The following is a 14,273-nucleotide window of genomic DNA, read 5'->3' on the forward strand; positions in this document are numbered from 1 at the left end:
ACGCAGGAGGCCATTCAGCCCTTTGAGCCAGCTCCGCATTCAATTAGATCACGGTCGATTTGCAACTTAATTCCATCTACCCGCCTTGGTTCCGTAACCACTGCCAAACACGAATCCCGCAAACACAGTTCTGAAATTTTTAACTGACCCCCCCCCCCCCACTAGCCTCAACAGCTTTCCGGGGGCCAGAGTTCCAGACTTCCACTACTCTTTGTGTGAAGAAGTGCTTCCTGATATCACCACATAACAGCAATGCTCTAATTTTAAGGTTATGCCCCCTTGTTCTGGACTCACCCCCGCCCAGAGATATTAGTTTCAACTACCTGATCACTCTTTTTAACCATTTTAACCATCTCATTTAGATCCCTCCATAATCTTCTATATTGAATAGGAAATACAAGCCTAAGGTTATGGAAGCAGGCTTCATAATATAACTCTTTAAGCCCTGGTATCATGTTGGTCACAGAATGATCCTGATATCACACTGTGGATGCTTCACATTAGTCTGCACTCTCATTCCTCGTTTTAGTTATGGTGACAACAGGAATGCTATAATTAGCCCCAGACCCTTGGGCTGAGTAGAGGTTAAAAGATAGGTAAGGTTGCTGCTCCTTAACACTATCCAGCAGGTCACACACATGTGTAGGTATCAATATAGGGAAGTATCAACCTGTACTTTTCTACTCTCTTCTTTACCCTCCAGGTCTGAAGTGATAACACTCACTGACTATACACTATAATAAAATTCATCTTAATGATCCCAAGATCGCTCAACTGGTGAACCACTCAATAAACAAAGGTCTGCTTCTCCTCCCTTCCCATGGTGGAGTGGGACCTCCATCCACAGTCCAGTATCAACCCTGACCTTGCTCAGGGGTGTTAGCTTAACATAGGCGGGGCTCCTGCCATCTGTGGAGAGTGAATGCTTTATCAGCACTGTGGCACCGGAGGGGCTGAATGCTGAACCTCAAAGCTGCTGCCTTTCTTGGATATCAAATGTGGCTCAGTGGGTAGCTGAGTCAGAAAGTTGTGGGTTCACACCCCACTCCAGAGACCCAAGCACATACTCTAGGTTGACACTCCAATGTAGTACTGAGGGAGTACTGTACTGTTGGGGCTGCTGTCTTTCAGAGGAGGCACTGAACTGAAGCCCTTTCAGGTGGATATAAAAGATCCAAGGCACTACTTTGAAGAAGAGCAGGGGAGTTTCCTGGCCAATATTTAGCCCTCAACCAACATCACTGCAACAGGTTAACTGGTCGTTATCACACTTCTGTTTGTGGGAGCTTGCGGTGTGTAAATTGGCTGCCATGTTCCCCACATTATAACAGTGACTACACTTCAAAAGTACTTCACTGGGTGTAAAACGCTTTGTGATGTCCTCAGGTCATGAAAGACCCTATATAATTGCAAGTTCTTTCATTTTTATCTTTCTTATGATAACTGATCAATCCATGAACTAGGACTTCCAAAATTCCCCACTCCCAACAGCCAGATGAGGTCCTTGGCAATGCAGGCATGCAAAACGTTGACTATGGTGGAGGTGAATCAGGCAGCACCTCAGACAGCCCCTTTGGTGGACGACATCGTGCCATCACACCCGACTGTCAGTGACACAAGGAGCAGCGCTTACACCAAGAGCATCATACATGGTGAGCAGCAGTAGAGGACCTGGTTGAATCCACCCCAACCCCATTTCTGGCCCTGCGTGAACCCCAAAAGGTAGCGTCATCATGCTGCTGGTGAGGTGAAGTTTTGAGGCCAAGCTATGTAAACAATGAAATAGAATTGGCTAGACCACAATATTAAACTTATCCTGCAAGGAGCACTGGGCAAAGTACTCTAATGGTAGTGAAATTGTAAACCTGTTCTCTATAAACACACAGAAGAAATCTTCATTGCTTTTTCACTGCCGTTATTAACCAAAACTACCAGGAGATTGCACAGAAGTACATCATATAATATTTATAGCACAGCCCAATGCTCTGTGCTGGTGCCCATCAACACATCCTTCTATTCCTTTCTCCTTCATACATTTATCTTGCTTCCCCTTAAATGCCACAAAGTTCCACATTCTAAACACGCGCTGGATAAAGAAGTGTCTCGCAAATTCTTTCTTGGATTTATTATCTTACATTGATGACCCCTAGCTTTGGATTTGCCCACATGCAGAACCACCTTTTCTATTCAAGATATGCGAAGCACAAATAAATTACAGCACAGATAATAAGGGAAAAAACTGAGTGCTGGAAAACTGAAATAAAGACAGTAAATGCTGGAAGAACAGAACAGGTTCACCAACATCTGTGACAGGAAAATTCAGGTGGCCATTTCAGGGGTAGGACTCATGTCAGAACGGGAAGATAAGCAAGACCTTTTGTAGTGTTGATCAAAAGGCAAGGGACAAATCTACTGCTCCTTCATCACCTCTCGATTTTCATCCATCATTCTCCTCTCCCCTCTTCATTTTGTTCATCCCTGCTATGAATGTTCAGGAAATTAGCTTGTTGATTCCCCCATCTTCCCTTTCCAATGTTCACTGTCCCAAGGTTTGTCTGTCCTTCACTTCCTTTTCTCTTTCCACATCTTCTAAGACATTTATCCTGTTTCCTTCTCTATCTGGCTCTTTCCATCGCAGTCGCATTTTTCCATCTCTGCACCTGCCATCTTCATTCTGTTTTGATCAACTATTCACTGTCACTGCCTGACCTGGCGGAATTGGCTGCCCTGTTGCATGGTCGAGAGGGGCTGCTTATATCATGAACAACTTGCACTTAATAGATTAGATTAGAGATACAGCACTGAAACAGGCCCTTCGGCCCACCGAGTCTGTGCCGAACATCAACCACCCATTTATACTAATCCTACACTAATCCCATATTCCTACCAAACATCCCCACCTGTCCCTATATTTCCCTACCACCTACCTATACTAGTGACAATTTTTTTATAATGGCCAATTTACCTACCAACCTGCAAGTCTTCTGGCTTGTGGGAGGAAACCGGAGCACCCGGAGAAAACCCACGCAGACACAGGGAGAACTTGCAAACTCCACACGGGCAGTACCCGGAATCGAACCCGGGTCCCTGGAGCTGTGAGGCTGCGGTGCTAACCACTGCGCCACTGTGCCGCCCCTAATTGCACCTTTATCAGAAATGTCCTTCACTATTAAGTATCCAACAAAATGGATGCTGAACCAGGAAAGGAGAGATTTGGATGGGTGACCCAACGCTTGGACCTCGAGATGGATACCATGGATAAAAAAAGTGTTTGTAGTTGTAGATGGGAAAAATCTAACAGATGGGCAGAACAAGGTGGCTCTGACCTGTGGTACCGAGTTTAAAACCGTACAGAAAGCAGAAAAGGACGCACAGCTGGAAAAGGAGGAAGTGTGTCTTTGGAGAAAAAAAATGACTTGTGAAAAATTATATTACAGCCAATTATTTAAATTATTGTGTGATCTTATTATTCATTTGTTATATTTAGAGAGTACATTTGTTTCAATGTAATCCAATTCCATTGCTCCAGGATATCCTGACTCCTGCCCATTTACCAGCTCTTTGTTCAGATGTTACAGATTTAGCGATGGTGCCATTAATTCCCGAGGCGAGCTGCTCCTCTCTTTGTTGGCAGCTTCGTTTCAAGGCCAGGACATTTTAGCAACCACAGGAAGTCTGGATCAGTCCAGTTTAGACAATTTGCTGTATATCCTGCAACATCGGATGAAATAGAAACTGGACTAAAAACCCAGTTCACTGGGCTTCAACCATGCAGCTTCCATTTTATAATGTTTTTAAAAGAGGAAAGGTGGTCTGCTTAATAAATGGCTCGTCCAACAAAACAGGTGGCGACTCTATAGGTGGGAGGAAAGGCAATGGACAAAGCGGGGAAAACTGGCAGATTCAATGGAGTATTTTGACTTGGACTTGGCTGCCAGGTTATTGGCGTCTAAATTGATGTTGGCATGTGCCCAGCTTACAGACAGGTCCTGGTGCCTTTTAGAGGTCAGGTTTCAGATGATACCAGTTCTGATCTGATCTCCAGTGCACAAGCAAATCCATTGCTGTCTTTCTCCTTTGTTCCTCTCAGTTCATTTTCCTTTCTCCTTCAATGTCATGGTGTGCAGTGTTTCTCCATGTGTCTCTCTACCCACCTCCTGGTAGCCAATTTTCTATCAACCCTTCTTTATATGTGCCTCTTGACTTCTGTTTTTTTTTTGTTGTACTCCAAATATGTCTTTATTTTCCACAAAGTCAATTCTTTTCCTTCATCTCCTGGCAATCTTGGGGAACTGATCACTCACCTAGGTTATGCTTAAGTTTCCTGATTTTTATTCCATTAATTTCAATGCAAAGGGGACAGTATCTGTGAGCAGTGGGCGACACTCCCCATTGTTCACTACAGGACCTCAGACATTTCAGCATGGAAGGAAGTGACCTAGCCCTCGTTTCTGTACCAAAGCTAGCCCCACATTGCAGCTATCTACTTTAATACTCCATATACCTGTATCTTTTAATATGCACCTCCTTTAACTGTTTACCTAACTCCCTTTGAAATGTTCTGATCAACTTGGCTTCAATGGTCACTTATGATAAAGGACTCAATGTTCTAATAACTCTTTCTGTGCAAACATTTCTTCGAACCGCTTTCTTTATGCTTCCAATAATGCACCACAGAACAATATAAGTTTACAGCACAGAATGAGGCCATTCAGTCCTTTTCTGGAGCCCTGCTCTCTCCCAGCAATCTTGCATTTTACTTGGCTTCAAATAGCTATCCAATTTTTCTTTCAAAGATGCAAAGGCCTCTGCCTTAACCATTCCCTGCAGCAAAGTCTCCAAATCTCTCTCCTCACTCACCCTCTTCGTGACCAGTTTAAACTGATGACTCTCTCGCCATTGACTCCCCAACCAGAGGCAACAGTTTTAACCCATCCATCCTTTATTATTTATAAAAATCCTCTTAAAATCTCCGCTTGACCAATTCTGGTCCTGTGGGCTATTGTCCCAGTATCTCAACTCCCCCCTCATAACAACAGTTCACTATCTCTAGAAGCTTTTATATCCACCACACAGGGCAGATGGGGCGTTGGTTTAACATCTCATCCAAAGAATGGCACCTCTGGCAGTGCAGCACTCCCTCAGTACTTCACTGGAGTGTCAGCCTGGATTTTTCTGCTGAAGTCCCCTGCAATGGGACTTGAACCCGCAACCTTCTGACATGGGGGCAAGAGTGTTACGCGCTGATCAACAGCTGGCAAAAGTAACTTTAAAGCAGCAAAGTGTCCCAAGGTGCTTCAAAGTGGAGGGTGGGAGAAATCCTGCTTTGCACTAATCCTGAGCTTATGTCTCCCCGTTACCGATTTACCAAGCAGCGGAAACAACTTCTCAATATTTACCTTCGCCAAGGCATTTCAGAATGTTACTAGACTGTGCCTCCTGTGGAGAGGTGGTGGAGTAGTGGTAATGTCACTGGACCAGTACTCCAGAGCCCAGGCTAATGCTCTGGGGTCACGGGTTTGAATCCCACCATGGCAGATGGTGAAATTTGAATTCAATTAATAAATCTGGAATTAAAAGTTAGTCTAATGGCGACCACAAAACCACTGTTGATAGTTGTAAAAACCAATATGAGTCACTAATGTCCTTTAGGGAAGGAAATCTGCTGTCCTTACCTGGCCTGGCCTACATGTGATTCCCACAGCAAGGTGGTTGACTCTGAAATGGCCTAGCAAGCCAATCAGTTGTATCAAAGTGTAAGAAAAGGAATGAAACTGGACGGACCACCCGGCATCGACCAAGGGACTGGAAACAACAACGGCAAACCCAGCCCTGTCGAGCCTGCAAAGTCCTCCTTACTAACATCTGAGGGCTTGACCTTGGGAGACTAGTCTAGCAACAGCCTGACATCGTCGTACTCAAGGAATCATATCCTTATGGACAATATCCCAGACACTACCATCACTGGGTATGTCCTGTCCCACTGGCAGGACAGAGGTGGCGGCACAGTGGTGTCCATTCGGGAGGGAGTTGCCCTGGGAGTCCTCAACATCGACTCTGGAACCCATGAAGTCTCATGGCATCAGGTCAAACATGGTCAAGGATACCTCCTGCTGATTACCACCTGCCACCCCAACTCAGCTGATGAATCAGAGCTTCTCCATGTTGAACACAAACTGGAAGAAGCACTAAGGGTAGCAAGGGCACAGAATGTACTCTGGGTGGGAGACTTCAATGTCCATTACCAAGAGGGGCTCAGTAGCACCACTACTGATCAAGCTGGCCGAGTCCTAAAAGACATAGCTGCTAGACTGGGTCTGCGGCAGGTGGTGAGGAAACCAACAGGGAGAAACCTACTTGATCCTGTCCTCACCAATATTGGTACTGGTAGGAGTGACCACTGCACAGTCTTTGTGGAGAATAAGTGCCATCTTCACATTGAGGATACATTGTGTTGTGTGACACTACCACTATGTTAAATGGGATAGATTTTGAACAGATCGAGCAACTCAAAACTGGGCATCCATGAAATGCTGTGGGCCATCAGCAGCAGCAGAATTGTATTCAACCACAATCTGTAACCTCATGGCCCGGCATATCCCCCACTCTATCATTACCATCAAGCCGGGGGACCAACGCTGTTTCAAGGAAGAGTGCAGGAAGGCATACCAGGAGCACCACCAGGCATACCTAAAAATGAGGTGTCAGCCTGGTGAAGCTACAACCCAGGACCACTTGCGTGCCAAACAGCGGAAGCAGCATGTGATAGACAGGGCAAGAGCGATCCCACAACCAACGGATCAGATCTAATCTCTGCAGTCCTGAATGGTGGTGGACAACTAAACAACTAACAGAAGGAGGAGGCTCCACAAATATCCCCATCCTCAATGATGGGGGCGCCCAGCACATCAGTGCAAATGACAAGGTTGAAGCATTTGCATCCAGCTTCAGCCAGAGGTGCCGAGTGGATGATCCATCTCGGCCTCCTCCTGAGGTCCACAGCATCACCGATGTGGTCTTCAGCAAATCTAATTCACTTCACGTGATATCAAAAAATTATTAAGGCACTGGATACTGCAAAGAATATGGGCCCTGACAATATTCCGGCAATAGGACTGAAGACCTGTGCTCCAGAACTAGCCGCATCCCGAACCAAGCTGGTCCAGTACAGCTACAGCACTGGCATCTTCCTGGCAATGTGGAAAATTGCCCAAGCGTGTCCTGTACACAAAAAGCAGGACAAATCCAACCTGGCTAATTACCGCTCCATCAGTCTACTCTCGATAATCAGCAAAGTGATGAAAGGGGTCATCGACAGTGCTATCAAGCGGCACTTGCTTAGCAATAATCTACTCACTGACGCTCAGTTTTGGTTCCGCCAGGGTAATTTAGCTCCTGACCTCATTGCAGCCTTTGTCCAAACATGGACAAAAGAGCTGAACTCCAGAGGTGAGGTGAGAGAGTGACTGCCCTTGACATTAAGGCAGCATTTGACCGAATATGGCCTCAAGGAGCCCTAGCAAAACTGGAGTCAATGGGAATCGGGGGAAACTCTGTGCTGGTTGGAGCCATACCAAGCACAAAGGAAGATGCTTGTGGTTGTTGGAGGTCAAGCATCTTAGTCCCAGGACATCACTGCAGCAGTCCCTCAGAGAATATTCAGCACCATTCACGACTCCTCAGATACTGATGCAGTCCGTGTCCAGATGCAGCAAGACCTGGACAACATCCAGGCTTGGGCTGATAAGTGACAAGTAACATTCGCACCACACAAGTGCCAGGCAATGACCATCTCCAACAAAAGAGAATCTAATCATCTCCCCTTAATGTTCAATGGCTTTACCATCGCTGAATCCCCCATTATCAACACCTTGGGGGTTACCATTGATCAGAAACTGAACTGAACCAGCCACATAAATACTGTGGCTACAAGAGCGGGTCAGAGATTAGCAATTCTGCAGTGAGTAGCTCACCTCTTGACTCCCCAATGTCTGTCCACCACCTACAAGGCACAAGTCAAGAGTGTGATGGAATGCTCTCCATTTGACTGGATGGATGCAGCTCCAACAACACTCAAGAAGCTCCACACTATCCAGGACAAAGCAGTGCGCTTGACTGGCACCCAATTCACCACCTGCAACATTCATTCCCTTCACCACCAGCGCATGTGTACCATCTACAAGATGCACTGCAGCAACTCACCAAGGCTCCTTCGACACCTTCAAGTTCCCCTCCAAGCCACGCACCATCCTGACATGGAAAGATATCGCCTTTCCTTCAGAGTCATTGGGTCAAAATCCTGTAACTCTCTTCCTGACAGCATTGTGGGTGTACCTACGCCCCAAGGACTGCAGTGGTTCAAGAAGGCAGCTCACCACCATCTTCTCAAGTTAGTTATGCAATAAATGCTGGCCTAGCCAGCAACACCAGCATCCCATGAACGAATTAAAAAACTAGTCTTTCCAAGATTCCCATCATAACTATATTCTCTCTCGTGACTTACCCTTCCCATCATTCTCTTCATATTTCTGTACTAGTCTAGGCCAGTTCCACAGCACCATTATCTGTGACTCATTCTGAGGTTCAGGGTACCAGGGCTCCAGGAGTCAGTCTGTGTGCTGTGGGGTGTATATTCCTTGGCTAAACACGTGTGTTGACTTTCAGTTTCAGCCTTATAGCACAATGAGTATATAACTGCTCCAAGAAGCAGGCTTATTAGCTTCTCCTCAGGTTCCCAGATCTTCAGAAACAGTAAAATAAAAGCAAAATACTGCGGATGCTGGAAATCTGAAATAAAAACAGCAAGTCCTGGAAATACTCAGCAGGTCTGGCAGCATCTGTGGAGAGAGAAACACAGTTAACGTTTCAGGTCAGTTCTGACGAAAGGTTACTAACCTGAAATGTTAACTCTGCTTCTCTCTCCACAGATGCTGCCAGACCTGCTAAGTATTTCCAGGACTTGCTGTTTTTTTTTTTTACAGAAACAGCCCCATTTACACCAGAGAGCAAGTTTCACAAGAGCCAAACCAATGAAAAAAAAAACTTTGATACCCAAAAATGTATCGACCTCTGTCTTGAATATACTCAATGGCCGAGCATTCACAGCTCTCTGGGTAGAGAATTCCAAAGACACACAATCCTTGGCATGAAAAACAATTCTCGTCTCAGTCCAAAATGGCCAATCCCTTAAACTGAGACTGTGACCCCCGTGATCTAGATTCCCCAGCCAGGGGAATGTAACAAAAGCTGCCAAATCATTTGCCTTTTTGAGCCTTTAAGGGAACATGGCTGTCTTCCCCTCCACCAGAAACCATGGCCATCTCACCCTTCTGCTGTCAAGATGGCCACGCTCCTCCATCTGAAAACATGTCCCCTTTTCTCTCTGCCAGGAAGCATGGCTCGCTCCCGTTTTACCATAAAGCAATGCCACCTCCACTCCAGATAGAAAAGATGGCTGCCTCCCCACTTCCACTGGGATGGCCCTGTCTCTGGAGTTAGACACAAAAATTGCCTCTTGAGATAGGTCTTGGCTATGCCAACTTGTTGTTGGCTATGCCAACTTGTTTACTGCTCTTCCATCAAAATTGGGGCAGATGACAGTGACAATGTGTGAATTTGAATGCAGCAAAGATCAGCACTGGACTCGCATTCACAGAATTGTTACAGCATAGAAGGAGGCCATTCGGCCCATCGTGACTGCGTTGGCTCTCCAAAAACACAATTTACCTAGTGTCACTCCCCTGTCTTCTCCCCGTAGCCCTGCCCATTCTTCCTTTTCAGATAAAATTCCAATTCCCCCTTGAATGCCTCAATTGAACCTGCCTCCGTCACACTCTCAAGTAGTGCTTTCCAGATCTTAACCACGCGCTGCGTGAAAAAGTTTTTCCTCATGTCGCCATTGCTACTTTTGCCAATTACCTTAGATCTGTGCCCTCTCGTTCTTGATCCTTCCACCAATGGGAATGGGGCTTTCCCTAATCTACTCTGTCCAGACCCCTTATGATTTTGAATATGTCTATCAAATCTCCTTTTCTGTAAACCTGATGTGATATTCCCCCTCACAAATCCACATGAAAGATGGGAGAAGGGGTGGATAAGGTGTGTATTTCTACTCTAAAAGTCTGACTACAGCAGAAGGTTACTGCACAGATACCGATGGTCTGCATATGCCCTGGGCTCGTGCAATGCTTTTACCCTCAAGATTGTTGTGACGGTGAAGGTTTTCTCCACCTCCACACTCTGTCCTTTCACTTTTCGCTCAGGTAACATACAAACTGGCACTGCTGTGGACTGTGGAGACTCGACGACTCAAATCAGAAATCAAGCACTGGCTTCTCATGTTAAGCTTAAGGAACTGGCAGCCCCGAAAGCAGAGGCAGATTTGCCGATCCACATTTGGATGAAAATAAGAGACCATCACCTGTTACGAATCGGTCTGGTTGTTACTACTAACGACTGCAGCTAATGGGAGCGAAGATCAGGCAACAAGGTAAAACCACACTTGTAATTCTCATGCCAGTTTTCCAAAGAGGCACTCACTTTCTGTCTCTCTCTCTCTCTCTTTATTCTGCTAAGCCTCGCTCATTTTTGAGAAGCGGAGGACACTGACTCTAAGAGATTGGCAAAAGAACCAAAGCTGATATGAGGAAAATCTTTTTTACGCAGTGAGTGGTTAAGATCTGGAATGCGCTGCCTAAGAGTGTGGTGGAGGCAGATTCAATGATGGCTTTCAAAAGGGAATTGGATAATTAAGTGGAGAGAAAAAATATGCAGGGCTACAGGGAAAAGGCAGGGGAGCGAGACTAGCTGAGTTGCTTTTGCAGAGAACCAGCATGGACATGATGGGCCGAATGGCCTCCTTCAGTGCTATAACCATTCTGTGACTCTATGAGTTCCATGAATACGGTGTGGAATAAGGCAATGTACAGAAACCAAAACACAACTCAGAGCTGAGCTGATTAACAATTCTAATTCTGGAAGTCCACAGTGGGGGCATTGAAAGGACGATAGAACTTGGCAATGACCCTAAATAGAGAGGGCGAATGGAAGCTGAGATGCAGCACACACTCTGCTTACACAGAGCAACACGTTATCAGCTCGAGACCAGGCAGGGATAAGGATTTTATTGCATCATTGTTGAAGCCCTGTGTATGCGCTTGCAAACATGTGCATTCAACTCTGAACATCAGTCTCGAATGTCAATGTGAGTTGTAGAGCTGTAAAGGGTCATTACATTACATCGTATTTACAACACAGAAACAGGCCATTTGGCCCAACAGGTTGGTATTTATGCACCACACGAGCCTCCGCCCATCCTTCCTCATCCAGCCCAATTAGCATATCCTTATATTCCTTTCTCCTTCATGTGTTTATCTAGCTTTCCCTTAAATGCATCAATACTATTCACCTCAACTACTCCTTGTGATAGTGAGTTCCACCTTCTAACCACTTTCTGAGTGAAGAGGTTTCTCCTGAATTCTCTGTTGGATTCATTAGTGACTATCTTATATTTATGGTCCTTAGTTTTGGTCAGCTCCACAAGTGGAAACATCTTTTCTAAGTTAAAATTAAAATGTGGAATGGCTGTACAGTTGCCACATTAGTCCCAGAATTAGGTTTCAACTTTAAAACCTTTCCCTTTGTAACAGGGCACGACACAATCAACCTTTACACAGCAGCGGATATGGATCGTTCCAGGTGATCTTGTGCTCGGGGCACCAATGCGTGTACGCCTATTTTTTTATGCAGCACTTTTGGTGTCTAAGAAATTGCCATATCAACAGAGGCACGACCGTGAATAAAGACTGGGGGAGGGTGCAATATGACATCCGACAACCCTAGAATTTGGTACATAACCCGTGCCAAAGAAATCTTGAGGCATACAGTCACAGTATTCTCTAGAACTAAGAAGATTAAAGTATTACGTTTAGGATTTGATAGAAGTATTTAATATGATGAAGAATGCATAAAGTAAACTGAGGTAGATTAGGGGTTATTTTAACCAAACCTGGCAAGCGGGAAGCAGCATGGTGAGACTCCCATTATATAGTCTGTCCAATTTCACTCTTCTTGAAAAAGACTTGTGTTTATGTAGCACCTTTCGTGATCTCAAGACGTCCTAAAGTGCTCCACAGCTAATGAAGTACTTTCAATGTGTAGGCACTACTGTCATGTAGGAAACGCGTCAGCCAATTTGCACACAGCAAGCTCCCACAAACAATAAAGTGTTAATGACCAGACAATCTGTTTTTGTGATGTTGGTTGAGGGCTAAATATTGGCCAGGACATTGGGGAGAACTCCCCTGCTGTTCTTTGAAGTAGATCTTTTAGGTCTTTTATGTCCTCCTGAGAGGGTAATTGGGACCTTGGTTTAACATCTCATTCGAAAGGCGGTACCTCTGACAGTGCAGTCCCTCAGCTCTGCACTAGAATGTCAGCTTAGATTGTTGTGCTCATAAACCTTCTGACTCAGAGGCAAGAATGCTACTGACTGAGCCACAGTTGACACAAAATAAAAACCTTCAGTTCTCTCGTACCAATGAGTCAGGGAGAGTATGAAGGAAGAAGATGTACCATTAGAAACTGAGAATAGTAGGATGTTCCAACTCTTCTGTTTTGATTTTAACCAATTGAAGGGGGTATTACTCTCGGATGAAACTCCAACATTTTAGACAGTTAAAACCATCTCATTCTGGACTCAACATTGAGTGCAACAATTTTAGATTGCACCCTTTGCCCCCATTTCTCTTTTGCTCTTCTTCCCACCCTCCCCCCTTCACTACATTCCTAACTTTTCCCAGTTCTGACGAAAGATCAACTTGAAACATTACCTCTGTTTGTTTCTCTCTCCATAAATGCTGCCTGACCTGGAGTATTTCCTGTATTTTCTGGGTTTTTTTTTTCAGATTTCCAGCATCCACAGTATTTTGCTTTTGTAAAACCATCCTTTACTTTCTAATTTACACTAATCGTGGAATGAACCAGGCCATATGTGGATGAACCTGCCATAGATGAATAAACCCACAATAAATGAATGGACTTGCCATAGATTATTGACTTCATCAGTTTGTGGATTCCTGGAGGAAGCAATGATCTGTTTGCATAATGAGAATGATGGAGTGAGAGAAAAAGGGAAGCAGAGAGTGAATGAGAGGAAGGGGAAAAGAGGGACAGAGGGAGGGAATAGCATTGGTAATCAGCCAAGGGATTCAGAGAGAGGGAATATGATAGACAAGAATGAGAGAGAAGGAAAAATGACGTGGAGAAAGTAGGAATGGCAGAGAGGGACAGTGCAGTCCAAGTAGGCAAAATGTGTCAGAAACCACATTTATGGTCGTGTTTCCAAAATGTGTTGGACTGTATACTATAAAGAAAATATCTGTTAGCCAATGGCTTACACTAAAGAGCAGATGTTACATACTCTCTGAGACCACTGCTTCATGCAGTGAGAGTGCGAACTGGAAACTCGAGTGTGGAGATCCATGCACGTTGGAGGTCTTCACTTCCATTGTAGTTATTTGGGCTCACCATTCATTTTAACGGACAGGACATCCTGCAGGGCATGTTAAGCTCCCAGGCGGTAGCATAATGGTAATATCACTAGACTAGTAATCCTGAGCCCAAGCTATTGCCAAGGGGACATGGGTTCAAATCCCACCACAGCAGATGGTGAAATCTGAATTCAATTAATAATCTGGAATTAAAAGCTAGTCTAATGATAACCGTGAAACCATTGTTGATTGTTGTAAAAAACCAACTAGTTCGCTAATGTCCTTACCTGGTCTGGCCTACATGTGACTCCAGACCCACACCAATGTAGTTGACCTTAACTGCCCTCTGAAATGGCCTAGCAAGCCACTCAGTTCAAGGGCAATTAGGGATGGGTAACAAATGCTGGCCTTGCCTGCATTCCAGGAATGAGTAAAAAAAATAGGGCAATAGGAATTTGTAAAACTCACCTTTAAATTTAAAGCCTGTGACCTTTTGCCAGCAAAAAATGAGGGTGAACTGCCAGGGTGGGGGTGGGGAGATGGAGTTAGTGTCACAGAAAACCCCAGATAAAAAAGCATGAAGCCTGCTGAAGTCATTGTGCACATTCAGGACAACGCCCACAGAAACCCACTCCTCAGTTTTGTCCATTCCTCTATTGAGCTTTTCACGGTAGCAGACCTGATGTAGTATCTACACAATGCCGCAAATCATGAGTACCTTTGATGAGGACCTTCAAAGTGGAGCGTGAAAGGATTCGGTGAAAACAAAAGGGTTTTGTTTCT

The 14,273-nt window shown here is 45.0% G+C and overlaps 1 protein-coding gene across 19 annotated transcripts in view; it reads right to left on the bottom strand.

The window, feature by feature from the left end:
• The window catches only part of adgrl2a (adhesion G protein-coupled receptor L2a), an 877,972-nt gene that overhangs the window by 105,374 nt on the left and 758,325 nt on the right, over positions 1-14,273 (bottom strand). The gene's annotated exons all lie outside the window — the stretch shown is intronic.

Source organism: Heterodontus francisci, chromosome 8 (genome assembly GCF_036365525.1).
Source record: "Heterodontus francisci isolate sHetFra1 chromosome 8, sHetFra1.hap1, whole genome shotgun sequence".
Taxonomy (NCBI): domain Eukaryota; kingdom Metazoa; phylum Chordata; class Chondrichthyes; order Heterodontiformes; family Heterodontidae; genus Heterodontus; species Heterodontus francisci.